At 36.5% G+C, this 24,394-nt stretch overlaps 1 protein-coding gene across 3 annotated transcripts in view; it reads right to left on the bottom strand.

Moving 5' to 3' along the window:
* The window catches only part of CRPPA (CDP-L-ribitol pyrophosphorylase A), a 157,116-nt gene that overhangs the window by 42,008 nt on the left and 90,714 nt on the right, over window positions 1–24,394 (bottom strand). The gene's annotated exons all lie outside the window — the stretch shown is intronic.

Genomic DNA, 24,394 nt, shown 5'->3' with positions numbered 1-24,394 from the left:
TTGATCTCATTAAACCTGAATAAGAATCCAGACTGACAGAAATGAAGTAAAATACACATACACACATGATTGATATACACTGAAATAAAAATTGACATAGACATTCTCATTGAAATGAAAATGCACTTGAGAACACAAAACAAGAGAGTTCTAACAGCATTTAATCACAAATAGTAGTGTGTTTATATAAAATTCTAAAAATACAAAGTCTATACAAATAAAGCATATTGTTTAATTTAGAATGAAGTTAAGGTGAATCAGTACATGCAAAAGGGGGAAAATAAATATGTATTACTTGGTTTTATTTACACACTGTTAATGAAAATAAAGTTGCTCAATAAACAAGTAATGAGAACTACTGGAGCAGTTACAACTAGATTTGGCTGACAGTACCTGGCAGAGCAATGGTCCCTAAGGGGGCTTCTGCTATAAGATCACAACCACATACAGTTAAGGATTTGTAGGCAATGCCAACATTTATGGCAGCTTTTTTTAGGGAAGATTCAGGCCTATAGGATGTAAGAAATTAGAATCAAACTCCCAAAAACATTATTTTCTATGTTCCTTAGCAGAATTGCACAATTACACAAATTTTAAAAAAATCTTATTGCCATATTAATAACCAATTTATATCTTCCTTAACTTATAAAAGATTTCATTCAAGTGGATATAAGTACTATCAGGAAATACTACAAAGTGCATGTATTGCATGAGTAAAAAATGAAATAAAATAAGGACAGAAAATTATAAGGTAGAAAAATGCAATCTTTCCTATTTTAAGAAATAGAAATTTTGTTGAAAGATAAAGCATGCTTCAGGGGTACATTTGCCTAACCCTATAATTTATCTAATGCATTTGTTTGATTGAATATGGCTAATCATAATATAAAACTGAGATCCAAGAAGGTGAATTATACAGAAATAGAATACTTCTCATAAACTGGTAAAATTATTGCCAGTAAACATGCGCAGGAAGTATGCCTACTGAGACAATAAAAATGTAGAGATCTTTGGGATGAAGTACTAAATCTTTAGAATTCAAGAAAACAAGAATGCAAAGACATGTAATTCAATGTTCAGCTAACTCACAGTGTGACTAGCCACCTCATCACTGGTCCTACACCAGAGATCATTATGGGATGAGCACTGCAGTAGTGGCACCCTCAAAGACTTTCCCACAAAAGAAAACTATACCATTTTTATCCTTCTCCTAAACAATCGGCAAAATGAGGTTAATTCCAATAATCGTCCTTTTGCCTGTTTAGATCATAGCAAAACAACTCTCCATGGATCCAGAAAGATGAGGAGCACTTAGAAAAAATAAAGACAAACAAACACAAGTACTAATATTAAATTATAAGCAAATGATTTTGACTTTCCTGGTAGACATGATTATATCCTGGTTTTAGGAAGCTCTAGATTTCTGACTAGCAGCTAGCATTTCTAATTAGCCCATTTATTAAAGGGAACATTTAAGTCCTAACTATATTAAAACAGGATATTATAAGCAAATAAAATATGTAAGTACACATCGCAAGTATCCCATAAAGTAAGATGTCATTACTTCTGTTGTTTAATCTCTTTGAGAGTACTATTCACCCATATCCTCCTATTTCCGTTGCAGGGGCAGAAAGCAATTATTGATAAAATTAACAAATAAACAAAATGAAAAGCCAGAAGAGAAATATTGGAACCCAAGATCTTTCAAAAAATTTTATGGAATATATTTTTAGCTGAAACACATTATTTTTAAATCTCTCACTCTTGCATATCAGGAGACACTTGCCCAGAATCAATAAACATTTTGAATATTACTTCCATGCTTGATGTAATAGAACTGACTGTCCAATCCTTTATCATTAAAGAGCTCATTTAGATAGAAATTTAAATAATAAAATATAAAATACTCATATATTTTTATGTTACTTGTTTCTTTTACACAATCTTTCTTTAAAGTATATCATTAATTTTTAACTTCAAAGGTATTTTTGCCCAGGCTGGGTGTCTCAGTTGGTTGGAGCGTTGCCCAGTACACCAAAAGGTTGCAGGTTCAATATCTGGACAGGGCACATATCTAGGTTGGGGGTTTGGTCTGGTCTGGTGCATATGGGAGGCAACTGATGGGTGTTCCTTTTTCATATCTCTCTGTTTCTCTCTCTCCCTTCCTCTGTCTCCAGAAATCAATAAAAACACATTATCAGGTGAGGCTTTGAAAAAATGTTTTTCAAGAAAACTTAACTAGGAAAAAGAATAGATTTCCCCTTAGAAGTAAAGGTTTCTGCCAGTGGTTCTGTGTATTTTTCCCTTTACAACATTTGAGATCTACCACACATTCTTAACAGGCACAATTGCTCACTGGCATCTTCTCATACTAACTATTTTGACAACCACAGTACAATTTTTTCATTAAGTTTATTTAAATAGATAAAGGTAAACTATGTTACAAACAGTACAGTTTTCTTCCTTTCCTATTGACTATGCCATTTCAGTACCATATACTTTCTTCTCCCTCTGCAAACTGGCAGAGTATGGCTGATATTCTATCTCCTAAGCAATCTTAATTTGGTCATTAAGACCCCCTCCCCAACTCTTCCCTGTACTATTGTTTGTCCCTGGGCTATGCATATATGCATATACGTTCTTTGGTTAATCTCTACTCCTACTCACCCCTCCCTTCCCTCTGAAATACCTCAGTCTGTTCCATGTTTTAATGTCTCTGGATCTGTTTTGTTCATCAGATTTCACATATGCGTGAGATGATGTGATACTTGTCTTTCGCTTTCTTTCTTTTTTTAAATATATATTTTATTGATATTTTTACAGAGAGGAGGAAGGGAGAGAGATAGAGAGCTAGAAACGTCGATGAGAGAGAAACATCGACCAGCTGCCTCTTGCACATGCCCGCAACCAATGTACATTCCCTTGACCAGAATCAAACCTGGGACCTTTCAGTTCACAGACCAACGCTCTACCACTGAGCCAAACCGGTTTTGGCTGTCTTTCGCTAACTTTCGATATATTTTTCGCTTAGCAAAGTACTCTCCAAGTCCCTCCATTCTGTCTTTATATATATATATATATATATATATATATATATATATATATATATATATATATATATTGTGTGTGTGTGTATATATATATATATATATATATATATATATATAACTGTATAGTATTCCATTGTGTAAATTAATGTTCTTTTATTTATTTATTTATTTATTTTTTATCCATTCATCAATTGATGGGCACATCGGCTGTTTCCAGATCTTAGCAATTGTAAATAACGGTGCTATGAACATAGGGGTGCATATATTTTTCTGATTGGTGTTTCGGGCTTCTTAGGTTATATTCCTAGAAGTGGAATCTAGTTCAAATGGCAGTTCCATTTTCTTTCTTTTTCTTTTTCTTTTTCCTGAAGAAAATCCACACTGTTTTCCAAACTGGTTGTAAAATGTCATAGATTTCCACTAGCAGTGTACTAGGGTTCCCTTTTCTTCACATCCTTGTCAGCACTTATTTGTTGATTTATTGAAGGTAGCCATTCTGACAAATGTGAAGTGATATCTCATTGTTGTTTTAATTTGCATTTTGCTGATGATTAATTACACTGAACATTTTTTCACATGACTCTTGGCTATTTGTATACCCTCTTTGGAAAAGGGTCTATTTAGTTTGTCTACCTCATTTTTTAATTGGGTTGTTCTTCTTCTTTTTGTTGAGTTGTATGAGTACTTTATATATTTTGAAAATTAATCTCTTATCAGATGTGTTGGGAAAATTAAACAGATACATGCTAAAAAAATGAAAATAGATCACCAACTTACATCATATACAAGAATAAATTCAAAATTAATAAAAGATTATGCGTAAGTCATGAAACCATAAAAAAATCCTAGAAGAAAACAGGTCGCAAAATATCAAACATCTCATGAAGCAGAATTTTCACAGATACTAACCTAGGGCAAGAGAGACAAAGGAAAAAATAAACAAATGGGACCACATAAAAATAAAAAGCTTCTGCAGAGCAAAAGAAACCAGCGTCAAATTGAAAAGGGAACCCACTGCATGGAAGAGCACATTTGCCAATGACACATCTGATAAGGGGTTAATTTCCAAAATATATAAAGTATGCATACAACATTTCATTAAAACAACTCTGAAGTAAAAAATAACCTCAAGTTTTCCCACATATTTACAGTGATTTTCAATTTATTACCCATTTTCCCAGTAAAATGTCATAGATAGCTTGCCAAAAGAATATACGATATACAATGCCCTGCCCCCTCCTGTAGCTCTCTGCTGCCCACTTGTAGTTTGCTGCCCCACTCTCTTGCAGATCTGTGATCCAGTCATTACACAGTCGGTCCTCATGCCTCACAGTGTAATGGATAATTAGCATATTCCTCTATTATTATTTAGGATTAATTATAATATATAGGATATGCAAAACTTACACATTGGATTATCAATTATTTAGTTTTGTCTCAAGGCCAAATGATGACAAGGAGAGGTAATTGTAAAATGAGAACCACTGGAAATATATGTTTTATGTTTCACGGGGGATTGAAAATCCTCCAGGTGTCAAGTTATATAGGAAATGACATTTATGGCTAGTGGCATGGTCCCAAGGCATTGGCATAGTGAATAAGAAAAAGCAGTGGCAGTCACAATAATGAGCTACCTGAAGTACCAATGAGTAATGAGGCCATTGTAAAAGGATGCACATGTTACTGAACCTAAGAATTCCACCTCCAATATTCAACTATTGCTCTTTTACAGGAATAAACACACATGAGCATGATGGCACATACTTACACACCTTAGTCATTCCCACAGCATCAGTAGGTTATGAAAGAGCTTACAGCAATTAAAACAGAGGATAGACTTAAGTATATTAGCATAGAAAGTCCTTCAGGATGTAAAAATCCTTATGTATACATACCTAATAAATATACTAGTAGATAGTTTTAATGACACATAGAAGTATATTTAGGTTAGTACCACTAAAATGTAAACAGTCATTTTCTAGGAGAAAGGTGAGATTAGCAGGATTTCATTGGTTGATGTATGATGCATTTATTATTTTTCAACAAATATGTATGTTTGAAATGATAGCCTACTTAGTAAAACATAATAATGACTATCAAAGAAGTCATAGCTTCAGGATATGATTCCTCACAATTCATGATTCTCAAACACCTTGACTCCTGGTTTTGCAATAATAACAAGAAAAAGAACAAAATGTGCATCTGGGTTTCCCATATATACTCACGGACATGCAGAGCCAGTGACAGACTCAGCGGAGGGCAATATCAAAGAGGGGACTCAGTCCCATCTTCAAAGGTTGCAATGAATTAAGTAGTATTTGTTAACTTACATTGTAAATTTGTTGAAGCATCCATCAGAAGAGATCTAAGAAAGATTTTTGATTTTCTAAATGAAGCCTATTATTTTAATTTTTCTCATGTGCAAAAAAGTTGAAAATGAAGAGTTTAAGTGCAAGTCAAAGCTCCTTGTTCATACTGTCATAATTGCCACTTTTCAGAAAAGGTGTTAGAGTAATAATTTACAGGAGATGAGGTAAGTAGTCAATAAAATGACTCTTCCTTTTTTCCAATTTCATAATGATATCAGAGTTAAAAACAAAATCCCGAATTTTAATTTGTGTCATGAAATAATATGCAGTGATTTATAGACCAAATAGTAAAGACAATGTTTTCTTTCCTCAGGTATTATTACCATCATGCTACCTAGCTTATAATTATAGGCCCCTTAAGCATATGGACTATGTGGTTTCCTTTCTGTTCTATCTCTGAGTGCTTAATTAGTCACGGTATAGTGTAAACACACAGACTTTAGGCAAACTTCTAGGGGATTTTCTGTTCCTAAAACTTGAGCCTCATAATAATATTTCTGGATTATGGCCCAAAAAGTGTATTTAAAATTTTTAGTTTAGCATTTTAATAACCCATGCTAGCATAAGCACTGTAACAGAGAAAAACATATGGAATGGCATTTTCCACGCCTACCAATATTTAAAATATTCTAGCTATTTCTTTTTTTTTCTTCTGTTAACCTTAAAGATCCAAAGAAACTCATTCAACAAAGAGCAAGTATCTCCAGTATTCAGTAAAATTACAGATGCCATGAAGGAAGCAGATACATAAAACATGAGAAAACATGTAAGGCTTCATATAAACAGAAATATGGCCCTGATTTGATAGATGCATACACATTTCAGTAGTTGTGAGGGAATGTGGGATGGAAAAAATTAAATAATTCCTTAAGAAGTGGGAGTTTCTGAAGAGGCTACATGAACTTGATGGGAAGATATAGAGGGAAAACTTCATAGAAGCAAAAACAGGCAAAGTCTGAAGGAGAATCTACAGATGCTTACAGTTGATAAGATATATGCAGAAGCTGAGGGAGTGCAAATACCCAGGAGGAGTGTTTCATACATTTTATGGCTTACAGATAAATGAGGAATTGCCTCAATGCCAAGAGATAAATGGATTGGGGTGATGTCATTATTTCCTTCTGTGTAAGTAATCTTGTTTTGTTCTATTTTATAGTGAGGACAACAAGAACAAATGTGTGGTGGTGAGGCAAAGAGATGACAAGCCTCCTTACAAGTTTCAAGACTTAAATGAACACCATTTTAGATCTTCTAGCCATAATAATTGAAACAAAAGAAAACAAAATAAAATTAAACAAAAAAGGCAAAGAAATGCAGACTAAATGACTGAGTCCCATGCAAACATCTAGTATGTTTAATATGTTGCAACCTTGTTCAGTATCTCCTGGCAGCTACTGGACACACAGCAAACCTACACAGACTTCAATGTTGGCCTTTCATCTCTTTAGCTGAATTAGGTCCTTGGGACTGGAGTTTATCTCAGCAAGTCCCAGTATCAACCAGTATAACAACAAAGGAACATATCCCCTAATGGTGAATAAAGCCAGTGCAAATGTAGGAAGCTGAGGACTCACAGAAACTGGTTAGGCAAAGAAGAGCCATTTTGCTGTGACCAGATCTTATTTACTATTCCCTGAGATAAAAGGTACTCGTGAAAAACTCAGGATCTAGACTGATTTCTACCCTGAGTGTAATATGGTCTGGAAAAGTGTGGCTGCCAATTTACCATCTGGCAAGTGGGAGGCATTAGCGAACGAACATCTAGATGTTTGAGCAAGAGCTACCACATACCTACATGCGTGGAAACTCTGAATCAGCAGCAAAGCCAGAAGCATGCATCCTGCCAAAGAATGAATATTCATAGGGTTGCCAGTACCACACAGGTTGAAGTAAACATAAATGCAGACAACTGCTACCATTCCGTATGGATATTCTGTCTGACAGCAACATCAAAGATCAAAATACAGCACAGTGTAATCAAGGACGTGTATATAGTGTGAAGAAATGACCTGGAGATGAGCAGTGATCATTAGAGGCATGGCTTTCCTGAGTGGGAAAGAATGCTACCCAGGAATAAAATATAAAACACAAGGAGAATCCCAAGTGAAAATATCCAAGACAAATAGCAGGCTTTGGGAGTCCTTACAAAAAGAGCATTGCTTTAGCCTGTCAAATCTGTGCATGTTGATTTCCATCTGTCTCAAGTCTTGGAAAGTATATTTATCACTACTCAAACCATTCAATAGTAAATATCAGCAGAGGGACTGTTACTGACATTGCATATATATTTCCAAGACTCTCATACAATAATTCTTTGGTTCACCACAGTTTATCAAGATCAAGAAAAATAAGTTCAAACACTGAAGGCTAGACTTTCAAACATGAGGCTAATATGGAAGTTCACCCAACCATATAAATGTCAAATCAGCTTGCAGACACATAAACCAGATATCCATCTGCTAGCATATGCACAGACCCTCACAAGGGTTTGTTTTCACTACTCCCAAAATTTCACTTTAAGTTGTCCAGCCAAAGCAGCTACAACACTGCTTTCCATTGTTGACTTTTAATAAAAGACAACTCTATCTTGGAAATACTAATTCACATAATGTGTAATACAAAGATACTGGGATCTGAATCTCTTCTAAAGCATAAGGACAAAACATTAAGAACCATACTGTGTGGGTCACTGTGTTACAGAATGAATCAAGTAACTATAATTAAATAATATGCATTCTTCAATAGATTTATTCCATTTGGCTCCCTCTGTATAACTGACAATAAAAAGAAATCGTCCAAAAACACAGGTCTGATCATGTTATTCCTCCAGTTAAAACTTTCAAAGGCCTCCCTTGTCTTTAAAAACAGCAAATGTTTCAGTGTGGCTTTTGGAGCCAACTTCAAGCTGGCAACCTCAGAGCAAAGACCAGAAGTGTTTCCAATATTTTCCAGAAGGAGGACCCATTTCAACTTTAGAATTGCTCACGCACAGTATACCACCCAGCATGATCATAGCAGAATTTTGATTATCAGGTAAATAAGGCATACTGATAAGCTAGCAATGTCATAAAATTAACTTTACCAATAACACCTATATATCTTTGAAAAGAACATATTTATTGTTTAGAGAAAACTCTGAGAGCAAAACAGATTTAAAGATTTTGTGGACCATGGTTCAGGAACCTCTCCATTGGTGAAAAGAATAAGGAATTAATCAATAAAGACTTAAAAAAACAACAACAGTGTGCTTAGCCGAAACCTGTTTGGCTCAATGGATAGAGTGTCGGCTTGGGGACTGAAGGGTCCTGGGTTTGATTCCAGTCGAGGGCATGTCCCTTGGTTGCGGGCATATCCCCAGTAGGGGGTGTGCAAGAGGCAGCTGATTCATGACTCTTTCTCATCAATGTTTCTAACTCTCTATCTCTCTCCCTTCCTCTCTGTACAAAATCAATAAAATATATATATAAAAAAAAAGATGTGCTTAATACTTACTTATAGAAAGAATGAACTATTTAAGCCCAGGGCTCTAGTCTTAGTGACCAGGCTGTGGGGTTTTGTAGTGTTGCTTCCTCTAGTGTAGGGGTGTCGAACTCAATCAGAGAAGGGGCCAAAATCTAAAATCCAGCCTAAATCGCGGGCCGAATAGTTTACTGAACAGTCATAAACTGTCATTGTGATGGAAACGCAGCAGAGTGCAGTGATGACAGCGCGGTGCGGGCCACATTGCAAGGCCTGGCGGGACGGATTTGGCCCGCGGGCCTTGTGTTTGACAGATGTGCTCTAGTGCAATGGTCGGCAAACTCATTAGTCAACAGAGCCAAATATCAACAGTGCAACGATTGAAATTTCTTTTGAGAGCCAAATTTTTTAAACTTAAACTTCTTCTAACTCCACTTCTTCAAAATAGATTCTCCCAGGCCATGGTATTTTGTGGAAGAGCCACACTCAAGGGGCCAAAGAGCCTAGTGTGACTCTCGAGTTTGCAGACCACTGCTCTAGTGAACTGGCTTTCCTGCAGTCTCCACAAGCTCCTTCCTTGGCTCCTCCTGCTAGTTGCTGCTTAACTGCTGCCTTCTTAATGAGGCAACCAGCTATGTGAGATTATCATCACCCCCTAACTTACTCCAGTTAGGTTTTTCTTCAAGCTCATATCATCTTCTATCATCTAGCTCACTCACTGGAGAATTTCTTTTGTATTATTTTTACTCTGTCTACCACCCACTGGAATGCAAGCTCTGCAAATGCAGAGACTTTCTGTGGTTTGCTCACGGGCACATTCCAAGCTTCTAAAACAATGTCTGGCAGAGTGAGCTTCTTTTAAAATGATTAAATCTTCAACAAACCATGCCATCTTATTGATTCTGATCCTTCATCTTAAAAAAAAATAAAAAAATGAAATCCCTAGTATTCAATTTACAGAGTGGTTTGAGGATCGAGTGAAGGTGATATAATCATTGTTTTAAAACTTATGTGATTAAATTTGTAATTCTTCCTAAACAGATGGTGAGGAAGAAGAAGGTGGGAGAAGGGAGCCTTCCCTTCTTGCCTAGTGGACTATAAATAATAATTCAGCGCCTCAGGCAACTGTAGTTGAATTCATGAACCTGATACCTTTCATAGACATGACTAGTTTGACAATAAAGATAGCCTAGATTTTTTTTTAAAATATACTTTATTGATTTTTTTTATAGAGAGGAAGAGGGATAGAGAGTTAGAAACATCAATGAGAAAGAATCATCAATCAGCTGCCTCTTGCACACCCCCTATTGGGATGTGCCCACAACTAAGGTACATGCCCTTGACCAGAATCAAACCTGGGACCCTTCAGTCCCCAGGCCGATGATCTATCCACTGAGACAAACCAGTTTCGGTGATAGCCTACATGTTTTATTTACAGATAAGCCATCCTGTATCAATTTGGAATGTGTTCTTTTCCCTAGAATGCTTGCCAAAGGTGACCAGATTAAACAGTAGTCAAGAGTCTGATCCACCTTTAATACAGTGGTGCCTCGCATAAAGAACGCCTCGCACAGCGAACGCTGCACACAACGAACTTCATTTCATGATTCATACAACGAACTTCGTTTCACACAACGAAGTCGCCCGAGCTTCCACGACCGCTTTGCCCGAGCTTCCACGACTGCTTTGCCCGAGCTTCCACAATCGCTGCCGATGTATTGCATCCTTCCGCGCAGGCACTGCAGGCAGTCGTTAGTCACTGTGCTTAACTTAAGCACGTAGTAGTTGATGACACAGAAGTGGTGAAGGACATCATCACAGTGGCCCAAAGGTTGGAATTAGAGGTAGAGGAAGAGGATGTAGAGAAGCTTATTGAGGAACACGAAGAAGAGCTGACAACTGAAGAGCTCCAAGCACTTCTGGTCCAGCAACAGGACAATGCTCAAAGGGAAGCGTCATCTGATAACGAGGAGCAACAATCAAACAATCAACCAATCCCAACTGCTGACATCAAGAACATCCTGGTCAAATGGAAAGCAGTTCAGGAGTTTACCAATGCCCACTATCCGGATTCAGCTGAAGCAAACAGGATCAACGATCTTTACTCCGATACTCTTGTCCGTTATTTCTGGCAGATGTTGGAGAAAAGAGAAAAACAAACGACTTTGGACAGGTTTTTCATGAAACCATCGGCCAAAAAGCAGAAAATGGATGAAGATGTGCAAGATCCGGTAGACTCTACTTTGTCTGTCTTAAAATTAAAAAAATGTGTTTTTTTTTTTAAAAATTATGTTTTTAGATGTATCTAAATAAAAATAATAACAAAAAATTTATCTTTTTTTATGTCATCTTAGCATATTTTATGCTACAGAACGAATTATTTTTTTTAACATGTATTGTTATGGGAAAACGCGTTTCACATAATGAACTTTTCGCATAACAAACTTGCTCCTGGAACGAATTAAGTTCGTTGTGTGAGGCACCACTGTATCTGCCATCTTGATCTTGGACTTCTTGCCTTGCAGAACTGTGAGAAGAAAATATTTGTTTTTAATCTAATCAGTCAATGGTGATTTATTATAATTTCTTGAATTGTCTACGACGATTTATTATTTAGGGCATTTTTCTATCTTAGTACATGTGTAAGAAAAAGACACTCAATATCTGAGGCCACATGGTATAAATTTGGGTGCTTGTCTATTAATTACCTATGGAATTACAGAGTATCATATTTTTAGAGGACTTTAAAACTATTCTTGAAATATTTCCAGTCACAGTTATTTTTAATCACTTATGAAATGCCTTGTAAATTATTTGTTAAATATAGTCCCAAAGTTTGGAAAATATTTATTTTAATAAAAACAATCAGTTATGATAAAGCAAAACCCAGTAGTTTCAATTCCATTCAAACATGTTGCATGGAGAGAGAAGGAGAAGCTAGTTCACACCTTGAATATCATTCTTATTTTTGCTAGAGAGAGAGGGAGAGAGATAGAGAGAGAGAGATAGAGAGAGGGAGAGAGATGAAACTAGTTTTCATTGCTCTTTAGATTATATTGTTTATGCTGTGATCCAGTCTCCAGTTGGCTATGTGGAGATGGATGCTGCTGGTCATGCAGCTTAGGAAGGTCTTTCCTTAACTATGGGATGTGGAGGAGAAAGCCACCAAAGCAGTCCTGGCCTGGGTGTAGTTGGAAACCCAGAAGCAGTCTTTGTCATCAGTTTTCACAGAGGCACAAAGATGGAGAAATGGAACTGAAACAAGTGGTTATTCCTGTGGGGCTACACGAATGGATGTGCAGGGACGGGAGGAGCCTTGGGGAGCACAGCCTGAAGACATTCCCAAGAAAAGTTTAGATCAAAGGGAAGAGGTTTTTGATAACAGGCCTGGTCCCAAAGGTAGGAAGAGGATATTCACTTGCTTGGTCAGGTAGGTATCACTGTACTTTCTCAGACCCCACTCCTTTCCAGAGGGAAGCAGATGGCTTCCAGGACTTGTTCTGCGTCAGTGGCATGTGGGAGGTGGAGGCCCATCTTTGCTCTTCTGGGAAGTGCTCATCTCCGTGTGGTTAGATCTGACACTGGCTGTGTCGTCATGGTTACCCGGATGGATTGTTTTCCAACCTGTGCTGCCTCGATCAGCGGGAGGTAGGATTGTATTAGAAAAACAGCTTTTGCCGAAACCGGTTTGGCTCAGTGGATAGAGCGTCGGCTTGTGGACTGAAAGGTCACGGGTTCGATTCCGGTCAAGGGCATGTACCTTGGTTGCGGGCCCATCCCCAGTAGGGGGTGTGCAAGAGGCGGCTGATCGATGACTCTCTCTCATCGATGTTTCTAACTCTCTGTCCCTCTCTCTTCCTCTCTGTAAAAAATCAATAAAATATATTTACAAAAAAAAAACCAAAAAAAAAAACCACCAGCTTTTATTTTGTAGAGAGGTAGAGCAAAATCTCAAGTCAGTTTAAAAATCAAACCTGTTTTGTTTTCTTAAAGCAAGATCTCTGTGGAACTACTCGGTTCCAGGAGGAATTGTTCTTAGATGCTTGCTCCCTTTCCCTGCCAGAATTGGCGTGGTGGGATGCATTCCAGTGAGTAGTACTAGGGAGCCATAACACTGTTTTTCTAATCCTGCCCACCTTAATTATCTGCTTAGCTTAATTATCTTTGCTTCCAGTGATCATTGTGTTGCTTACTTCACTTTGGGTTGGGCTCCTAATTGTATATTATAAAGAACATCCTAAATGGTGTTTTTTTCATGCCTTATTTATTTACTTAAGCTTTGTCTCCACAAATCTTTATGGGGTGTTGGTGCAGGAATCTATCAGAGTGACGTGGGGAGTTTCTCAGGCAAGAGATTCTCCACTTTACCTATTGCCAAGTGCCACCTCCCTAGGAACATTCCTGGAAAATGTGCCATATCTTTTAGGCATCTTCAGATTGATTCCCATAATCCCCTAAAAAAACAAACAAAAAAACAAACAAACAAACAAACAAAAACACCAAGAACAAAACAAAACAGGACTCTTTCCCCCTCCCCTCATGGGAGTCTGTACTTGTTCTTCAATAAATTTCCAACTTTGCTATAAAAAAAGAAAAAAAAGAAAAGAACAAACTAAACGAAGCATAATTTCAAAAGTTTGTACACTTTTCAGAGTACAGTGGTGCCTCACACAACGAACTTAATTCGTTCCAGAAGCAAGTTTGTTATGCGAAAAGTTTGTTATGTGAAACGCGTTTTCCCATAACAATACATGTTAAAAAAAATAATTCGTTCTGTAGCATAAAATATGCTAAGATGACATAAAAAAAGATAAATTTTTTGTTATTATTTTTATTTAGATACATCTAAAAACATAATTTTTTTTTAAAAAAACACACATTTTTTTAATTTTAAGACAGACTAAGTAGAGTCTACCGAATCTTGCACATCTTCATCCATTTTCTGCTTTTTGGCCGATGGTTTCATGAAAAACCTGTCCAAAGTCGTTTGTTTTTCTCTTTTCTCCAACATCTGCCGGAAATAACGGACAAGAGTATCGGAGTAAAGATCGTTGATCCTGTTTGCTTCAGCTGAATCCGGATAGTGGGCATTGGTAAACTCCTGAACTGCTTTCCATTTGACCAGGATGTTCTTGATGTCAGCAGTTGGGATTGGTTGATTGTTTGATTGTTGCTCCTCGTTATCAGATGACGCTTCTCTTTGAGCATTGTCCTGTTTCATTTCAACAGAAATCACCTTCCTGCTTTTTTTAGAAGCCATGATATAAAAAAAAATATTGAGTTTAACTTAAAAGGACGACTGCCGTGATACGTGCGTGATTTAATTCGTAATGAAGAACGATTGCTGCGATACGTGCTTAAGTTAAGCGCAGTGACTAACGACTGCCTGCAGTGCCTGCGCGGAAGGATGCAATACATCGGCAGCGATCGTGGAAGCTCGGGCGAAGCAGTCGTGGAAGCTCGGGCAAAGTGGTCGTGGAAGCTCGGGCGACTTCGTTGTGTGAAACGAAGTTCGTTGTATGAATCATGAAATGAAGTTCGTTGTGTGCAGCGTTCGCTGTGCGAGGCGTTCTTTATGCGAGGCACCACTGTACCTGTATACGGTAGGATAGTACGGTAGTTGTCAACACAAACCAGACAAACTGTGAATCCTACAGTATCAAGAATTTACTTATTTATTCAATGACAATCATGTCATCATCTTCTGGACCATCATCATAACAATCCAATTCCTGATTTCCTGGTGAATTTCTTGTGACTCCATTTCTTTCAGAATCAGTGGACCAAATCTCTCATGTTTAGCATAGGGGGGGTCTTATTTTCGGGAGGGGGGATGCCTTATATTTCACTCAGAAGGAAAGTAGGTCTTATTTTCGGGGAAACACGGTAGTATCCTCGCATAGCAGAGGTTAAGGGCACTAATCCCACTCACTGGGCTCCACCTTCCTGAGTGAATTATCTCCCAAAGGCCTCTCACCTCCTAATACTTTCAGAGTTGGGTTAGGATTTCAACATATGAATTTGGGGTAAATATACATAAAGTCCATGACATAAACAGATAATCTGTTGTTTGAGTCTGTCCAGCATGTGTCCGCCATGCTGTTGGAATGGTACCACAATTTTCTTTTGGAAATGCACCCAATCCTTACACTCATCATGTACTATGGATAAGTTGGCCTGGCTCCAGAGATAGGTATATTAACTAGGCCTGGTTAAAAAAAAGAACACCCACATTGGACACAGTGGGTGTTCGGGGAGAGAGAAGGGAACTTTGTAATGTATTTAATTATCTAAGCACTATGCTTACACCTGCAAAAATAAAACCAAAATGATATTAAATATAATTAAAAATTAAATTAAAAACTAAAAATAAATAAAATAGTGCATTAAAAATATTTAAAGAAATAAGTTGTTAGGTATAGGCAAGGTAGAGAGACAGACAACAAAGGAAAAAAGGCAATTACACTTTCAATATATGGGTCCAGCAAAGTCTAAAGTTATAGGTTTTTAATTCTATTATTAAATCAATTTGTGGTGTGTTTATGACATTTGAAATAAAAAATCCCTGACTGATGAGCCAATTGGTTCACCAAATTAATTCCACTGGCTTAAAAAGCCATTCTGCCTTGATTTTTCTCCAATAATTTTAGTTGAAATTGAAAAAAAAATGCTGCATTTTTTAAAGTTGTGAAACAATAAAATTTTGTTCAGAAAGTATAATATTGAAATCTATATTCTAACATAAATCTATTTAAATATGTATACATATTAATATATATGTTGAAAAAAATCACATCACTACTTTTCAAAATATTAAGGTAACCAGTTGAAAATTTTTAAATGAAATTAAAATTGACATGTCTATGTTAAATAACTAGTGTTTTTTTATTTCATAGCTCATTAAAAATGATTATGTTTACCTAAGTTACAGTTTTACAGTTTTCAAATAATACATAGTCTTCATTTTTCTTTTTAAAATAAAATATTTAATAAGTGTGGTATTTTGGCAAAACAATCTTACATTTCCCACCTAAACTCTCATAAGCATTAGTAAATATAATACATGGAATTTAATACCCAAATATTATAAATCAATTAAAACACTGAGTGAGAAGGCTAGAAATTAGCAGTAATTTAGTCATGATACGCAAGACAAACTGGATACTTGATGAGACAATTACACAATTCTAAAATGTCCATTTAAGTTTAGCATGTACAAGTAAATTAAAGGTCATGAGAGAACATTTCCCCTCCTTCATAAACCTTGTTAAAGTCCAGGGTACTATAACAATGGACACAAATTTAGTAATTTCTGTAACTTTTCTAAGATGTTTTAGAAATCATAATTTGGCAAGTGTTTTGGATTTTACTATTTTTGATTACTGTGTATTTCAGTCAGGAAAAGCACAGGTGAGACAGCTCTCTGTTATTTTGTCTTAGCACATATGCTTTCTTATTACATGAGCTCCCAAAGATACACTAGCGGAAAATGTCTGCCATCTCAAGGTAGAGACTTTCACAGAACCAGCCACACAGGCAAAGAAACTATTTCCCATTACTTATTTTCACGAATTTAACCACAAGGGTTGTATTTGCCAACCTCTGGGATACACATATCTGTGAAAATAAAACCCAACATACAAAGAGCCAATGAATGTTAACACCCAATGAATCTGATACAGTTCCTTCAGTGAAACCTCTCTCATTAAGGGCAAGAGTGAGAACTCAGCTATCACGTGACTTCCTCCTGATGCCTGGCAAAGGGCCTTTTTTGCACAGACTTGAAAAAAACAACAACACAAAAACAAACAAACAAAAAACATTTTGTTTCTCTCCAAGGCCTAAAACAATCAGCAAAAATTTTAGGAATGGTAAGAAGCATTCACTAGTGATTTACTTGAGAAAGTATATTTGAGAAGAAAACCATGTTCTGATGACAATGTTGGCAAAACCTGTTCTTTCAGTTTATGGAAAAAAATGCAAACCACAAAACAGAAGGCACAACTTGAGAAAATATGACTGAGGCTTCCTGAAATCACAGTAGCTGGTTCATTTTTTGAAAATTATTAAGCTCCTCTGTAATTGTGTTTATATAATTCTTTGGTAGTTTTTAGGCTAAATGCAGTATCTTCACTACTGAATTGCTATCAAGGTCTAGAAATGTGTCATTGCATGTTTCAATCTTTGCTCTATAAATAGCATATTTCAGGAAAATTATATAACATCTTCATCTTAAATATTAGATTATGCATATTCTCTTCATGAGCCATAAAGGAGAATTCAGAAACTGTATTTTTAGCAATTTCTTAATCTAGGTTTTTAGCCTGTTTCTCCTCATGAGGGTCAGAAAAACAATCTGTGCAAACACTGCATTTTCTTAATTAAAAAGAGAGAGACCACCCTCCCTGAAGAGCCTAAATCCTTTAATTGCATCAAAACATTTTAATTATGAAGTCAGAAGTTTAATAAAGGGATGAGAGATTAAGATGGTGAAGACTATGGCATAATTATGTTAAAATCTGGTATACATATTTAGCAAAACTTATTATTCCTATTCAAAATTAAAAACTAAATAGAGTCAGACTTGAAGTCATCTTTCTATTAGACAAGCAAGAAATGGCCTGACATTTCACTAAAAAGGAATTAGAATTTAGAGTATAATATAGATGCTTCAGAACACATTCATACACAAAAAAGAAGTTTATATGTAGCTTGATATTTAGTAGTTGGTACCTTTTCACAGCAGCCTACCCTCAAAATGCTCTTTTGTTATCTTACTTTCTAAGAACAGAGCATAAGGTTGGCTCAAACCTGAAAACTGAATGTAAGGACATACCAGTAAGTAGCATATAGATTAGTTTAATGGTCCCTATTTTAATATATTGCACATGACCCTATTTTTAACTTGAAAAACCATAAACAAAAATCAAAATCTCTTTTTTTTTTCCAGTTCTTCCACCAAAAAATCTTTGTGGCAAACAATTTTTAAAAAACACAAATAAAGCATGTTAGAGTAAACAATTTATTGTGTTCCTGATACCTCTTTTTAAAAAATCTGTCCATGGAGCAGGAGATCTGTGGCCTAGTTGTAAAATGTATTACGATTTAGAAGCATTTAGGCCATTTAAATCCTCACCTGAGGATAGTTTTCCATTGATTTTTAGAAAGAGTGGAAGTGAGAGGGAAAGACAGAGAGAAACATTGATGTGAGAGAAACACATTGATTGGATGCCCCCATGCACGAGGGCTCAGGCCGGGGAGAAACCTGCAACTGAGGTACATGCCCTTGATGGAATCGAACCCAGAACCCTGCAGCCCGCAGGCCAATACTCTACTCACTGACCCAAAGTGGCTAGGGTCAGAATCACATTTTTCAAAAGGAAATAGAGTAAAATCTCAAAAGATTAATATATATATATATATATATATATATATATATATATATATATGTTTAGCTGAAAAATGTGGTAAATTATCTCTGCTTCTCTTTAAACATGACTTCCTTATATTCTTCCTGATACAGGTTTTCAGTATAATATGGTGATTAAAAATATACAAAATATAAACACTGACCAAAGCATAATAATAATAATAATAATAATAATCATGAATAGTGTCTTTGTGAAACATCTGTGTTTTTTCTGTCCATTAAAATCCAGATTCTAAAAGAGTTGCTATAGATATGTTTGTTATTAAACCAACTCATTTCCTAATAGCATTAGTATATAATTGCCATGATGCATTCAGTAAGAGGAAGTTGAAGCTTAATTAAAATATATTTCTTTACCAACTGTCACAAGTGAGTAATGAGATGAACTGAAAACTAATAAACCTCACCATTTTCCAAACACAAACCTATATGCCAAACATTACTCATATCTCCCTGATTCTCAGTGGAGACAGTCAACTCTGTATTTCCATTGTGATCATAATCAGAAATGCTGATAAGATTTTCAGAGAAAATAAACACATGTTCTAATTTTCACAAACTATCCTCTTTCCTAAATATGGACTGTTTGGGCCAGGAAATAAAAATTTACATACAACCATCTCTTATTGCCGGAAAACCGTTCTTAGTCATGATTTTGGAAATGTTACCCTTAATCTAAATTACATGGAATATCTAACAGTCAATAGGCCACGAATGTTTCAAAGTACTCAGACTCATTGACATAGGATGTCAAACCTCAAAATAATTATTTTGGCTTCACATTTCTCCTGTTTAGTTTTACTTCTCAATCTAATTGAGATTTTCAAGTCTCTAGCATGCACATCATGGGTTCTGCCTGATCCAGTTAAACACTGCAATTTTAGCATTCTTTGTACAGCTGCATCTGCAGTCCGGATAATTAGTGTCCACAAAATGAAAATAAACAGTAAAGTTATCTCCCTCTTTCTAATGTTATTTAAGGAAAGTCAGCATAAAATTGCTATGAGCAGGATATATACAACACATTTTATTGCAAAGGGTTGAAATAATGTCACATACATTAGAAAACTCTCCATTTTCCAGGGACTAATTATTCAATTTGTGGTTTTTTTTTCTATTTTACTAGTCCAAATCTCAGAAATTAAATTGCATGTTATTTTCAACTTTTTAATAACATTGATAAAGCAGCAGGAGTTTTACTGGGGGACAATATGATTCCCAATGAAGTTTCTCAGTATTTTCTACGAGAGCACAAACATGTCTTCCCTGAAGAGTACCAGCAGGATTCCAGTTATCAGATTCATTGCCTTCTTCTTGTCTCTAGTCCTCCTCAATGACTATCTCAAGTAAGTTTCCTGGAAGCTTTTCCAAGACTCTCAGACAAAACCTTTATATGCTCTTAAGGTAATGGCTCAATTTTCTCAAATGCAACACCAAAAAAAGTCATTGTATAGCAATGATGGTTTTTATTACCTGGATTCACTAACCTGGATTGAAATAACATAGCCTATTTTTTAATATATCCCCTCAATGCATTTGATATGTAGCTGACCTGAATCAAGCTCTTTAAATACAACTATAGAGAAAACATGAACACAAGTTTCCATGTATTTGGCTCTCCACTTCCCTGCTAAACCTGCTTCTGGCTATGACTATTCTATTAATATTTCAGGAGAAAATATATATGTGTGTATTGTAGCAAACTATTAAAAATGTAAATAAAGCATCTCTACAGTAAGCAATTTCATATATACTAGTATACTAGAGGCCTGGTGTACAAAATTCTTGCTCAGGGGCAGGAGGGTCCCTCAGCCTAGCCTGCACCCTCTCATAATCTGAGACCACTCAGGGGATGTCCAACTGCCAGTTTAGGCCCAATCCCTGCAGACCTAAACTAGCAGTCAGACATCCCTCTCACAACCTGGGACTGCTGGCTCCTAACCACTCACCTGCCTGCCTCATCACCCCTAACCTCTCTGCCTGCTTGCCTCATCACCCCTAACCACTCTCCCTGCCTGCCTGTTCACCCCTAAACGTCTCTGCCTCGGCCCCCGTGTCATTGTGGCTTCATCTGGAAGAACGTCCAGAAGATCATTCAGCTGTCCAGTCTAATTAGCATATTATACTTTTATTATATTCATACATACACATACTATTTGTATGGTTTTTTTTAATTTAATTTAAACACTGCTAGCCCTATTTTTGGTTACAAACCCCTTAATTTGCATGGGTACAAATAAATACAATTTTTAGTCTGTAATATTAGCACTCTGGAATTACTGTGGTTGGCAGCATCCAATATGGCTCCCAGTGGTCACCAGCTCCTGGTATCCATGCCTGTGTAACTGCCTCCCTTGAATGTGAATGGAACCTAGCACTTTGCTTCAGAATGTAATAAGGGTGACAGGAGTGTCACCTGGTGATTATGTTACAGAAGACTGTGACCTCCATCTTAGTTCTCTCTTTTGCTGGGACTGATGTGAATGCTCTAAGGACCGGCCTCATGGCAAGGAATACAGGCAGGACCCCATCCACAAGCTTGTGGAGGACTGAGTTCTCGGGAAATAGCCCAGAGGAACTGAGTCCTTCCAATCCACCTAAGTGAGCTAAGAAAGCACATTGTTCCTAGAGGAGTCTGGATAGGACCATATCCTTGAGAACTGCTCAGACCCCAGAGACTGGGAGATAATCATGTTTTTTAAGCCACTAAGTTTTGGAGTACTTTGTTATGCAATAATAGCTAACAAATACACTGTTCAAAGGAATTAGTTTGTTAAGAAATTTCCATGGCATTTTCATTCATCAAAGTTGATTCTTTTACTTTAAAAAAATTAAGGGGAGATCTGTAGTAGAGGTTTGTATCTAGTATCCCATGTCATTTAGATGTATCTCAGTATAATAGCTGACTGCCACCCTCTCTAGTAGTTCTTCCAAGTAAGCTAACCAAACTCCATAAGGCAGTTTTGTTTCTCAAACTTACTGAATTTTCAAAAGGCATTGTGTTTTATGACCCTCACATTTTCCCAAAGAATGACTAAGTCTAACTATAAAAGCCAAAACAATATTGAAAGTGAAAAATATTTAGTCTCGTAAACATTCCCACATCAAAAGAGCAGGATTACTCTGCACAGGGTATTATGGGTTTCTGTAAACAGATTTAGAGCTGCCTGTTTGGTGTGCATGCTCTGTGAGTCAGTGCAATGGAAAGTACTGTGTGTTTAGTAAATAATCCCCAATTGAATTCCAAGTAATTGCTCATTATAGGAAGTAGAGTTTTAAGTCTAACTAACCCAAGATTATCTTTTTTTTTTTTTTTTTAAATCTGTGTTCTGCTACTTGACAACATTTGTTCTGCAAAGAATCATATATTTGCAGGATAGCTCATGTCTAGAAGACCAAAGCGAATGGAGTGCATACGGAGGAAACTATTGGTGCTAATTGTATTCTACAAATGCAGGTCTTTTGGCAAAAGGTATCCTAGAGTAGGATAATTACAAAGAGATTCATCATCAAGGGTGTTTTCTGAGTATCCTTACAGTACATACTTCAAAACTCAGACAATCAAGGACAACAGTATTTAAATCATTAAATAGAGAGATCTCATTTATACTTTGTGACAGATGAATTCACACAGCTTTATCTAATTGAATGTTGTTACTAAACAAAACAAAACTTCATTTCATTGTTCCCTGTTCTATTTTGGAGTTGTAGAGAAGGATTTTTATAAATCTTCTTTAACTAGTTATTTTTTTTTAAAAGTACAGGGCTGTTTTGGCAATGTTCTCCCTTTTTTGTATGCCTCCTGCTACTATAGTTGTAGGAGCAGCAGTAAATGTGGCATTCAGGAGCAGGAAGAGGTAATAAAGCTCCTCTGGTTTATACATTGACCTCTTCAGGGCTTGGTTCTCATAGTTCTGCTGATTGGTGCATCCTTTCCAATAACCCCCTCTTGTGAAAACACTCATTTAGCAAAACATTGTGTTCGGCTGAAACCGGTTTGGCTCAGTGGTAGAGCGTCGGTCTGCGGACTGAAGGGTACCAGGTTCGATTCTGGTCAAGGGCATGTGCATTGGTTGCCGGCACATCCCCGGTGGGGGGGGCTGCTGGAGACAGCTGGTCGATGTTTCTCTCTCATCAATATTTCTGGCTCTCTATCCCTCTCTCCTCCTTTCTGTAAAAAATCAATAAAATATATTTTAAAAAAACAACATTGTGTTCTAAAGTGCAATATTCCATTATATCCAACCCAATGGAATAACAATTCAAAGGAGAAGGAAGAGGAAAAGGGAGAGGGATAGATGACAGTGGTGCACACTCCCTACCATGCTAATGTTTCCTCTTTAACCTTTCTCTGATGGACATAATTCCTAGTCATGGACTGACTGACTGTGTCCCCCGCTCCACCACCAAATTCATATGTTGAAATAATAACCCCCAATGGGGTGGAAGCAGAAATTGAGGCCTTAGATTGGTGATTAGGTCATGAAAGTGGAGCCCTCACAAATAGGATCAGTGTTTCAATGAAGAGAGACCCCCAACCAGGCCTCACCCTATCCCCACCCTGTGAGGATAAAATGAGAAAACGGGGTTCTGCAACCAGAAAGAGAGTCTTCACCCCGCCAGCCCCTGACCTCAGCCTCAGTCCTCCAGAGCTGTGAGAGGAGGTGTCTGTTTATGAGCCACCCAATCCCTAGTGTGATGTTACAGCAGAACAAAGACATCCCCCTTGTTGTCTTCTACTTTGAGGTGTTGTGGGAAGGGGGAGGGGAGAGGAACAATTTCCTCTGTGAACTATAATAAAAGATTTGAACTATAATGAGTAATGTATAAATAAATAAGTGAATAATAGTATGGTATGTTTTATGGTCACATATGAAGAGAGAAAAAAACCCAGGCTCAGCTCCAGAATTTCCCATGGCAGAGGGAGACGGAGGATGGTGTCACCTGGTACAGCCTGCACACCTCCTGTGTCTTCACCTTCTCATTCAACAGAGACTTTATAGAGTTATGACTTCTGCATTTCACATGAAAAACTGGAGGCCTAGAAAATGTGTATCACTTTATCAAAATCACAGAGCTAGCTTTTCGATCACAAGGGAAGACACTGATTTAGTGCAATAAATAAATAAGAAGTTATAATAATTTGGGGAAGCTCTTTAACCATGAACCAGTTTACTTTGATCTCTAAAGCTTTGAGCACAAGTAAAATGCACAAGTTAAATAGAAAACTGCTATATAACTTTCTAAACTTTATAGACTTCATAAATTTTATTATCATTCAAGTTCATATGCAAATTTGTTTTTAAAATGTATATTTGCAAATACTCCCATGAAAAAAAGTCATCATAAAAATATTTTAAAATTCAATTAAATTAGTGCTGTGAACTCAAGTTATTGGCTTGAATAGTTCATTCCAGAAATACCAATTTTCTTTAAGTTCACTGCTATATGATTAGACATAGATTTTCAAATAATTAGAACATGTGTCCCAAATACATAATTTTATACCTTGGACCTCAATAATGACTTGTCTAACAAAGTTAAAATAATAGGATGGCCGAAACAGGTTTGGCTCAGTGGTAGAGCGTCGGGCTGTGGACTGAAAGGTCCCAGGTTCAATTCCGGTCAAGGGCAAGTACATTGGTTGAGGGTACATCCACAGTAGGGGGTGTGCAAGAGGCAGCTGGTCGATGTTTCTCTCTCATCGACGTTTCTAGCTCTCTATCCCTCTCTCCTCCTCTCTGTAAAAAATCAATAAAATATATTTTAAAAAAATAGTAGGATGGATGAAGAGTAATATTTTATGTATAGAAATATTAAAAAGAAACTATATATGGATTAAACTATAAAATCTGGTTTTAATACTATTCATAGTTGTGTTTGTATGGTTATTACAGAAAGAAGGATAAGATCCGATTTAAACCCATTTAACAAATTGTCAAGGTAAACTTTATTTCTTGTCTAGTGCATAAATTTTAAATATTTTCTTATTTATTAACAATTTAAGGAACTGAGCACTGAAAACAGAGTCAGAAAACTTTATACTATATATAAATGGTCAAGCCAGCCATTTGATCTTTAAGTCT

The sequence above is a fragment of the Pipistrellus kuhlii genome, unplaced genomic scaffold (assembly GCF_014108245.1).
Source record: "Pipistrellus kuhlii isolate mPipKuh1 unplaced genomic scaffold, mPipKuh1.p scaffold_m20_p_10, whole genome shotgun sequence".
In the NCBI taxonomy this organism is placed as follows: Eukaryota; Metazoa; Chordata; class Mammalia; order Chiroptera; family Vespertilionidae; genus Pipistrellus; species Pipistrellus kuhlii.
Note: the sequence above shows the minus strand (reverse complement) of the source record. Positions and strands in the feature narration are given on the sequence as shown.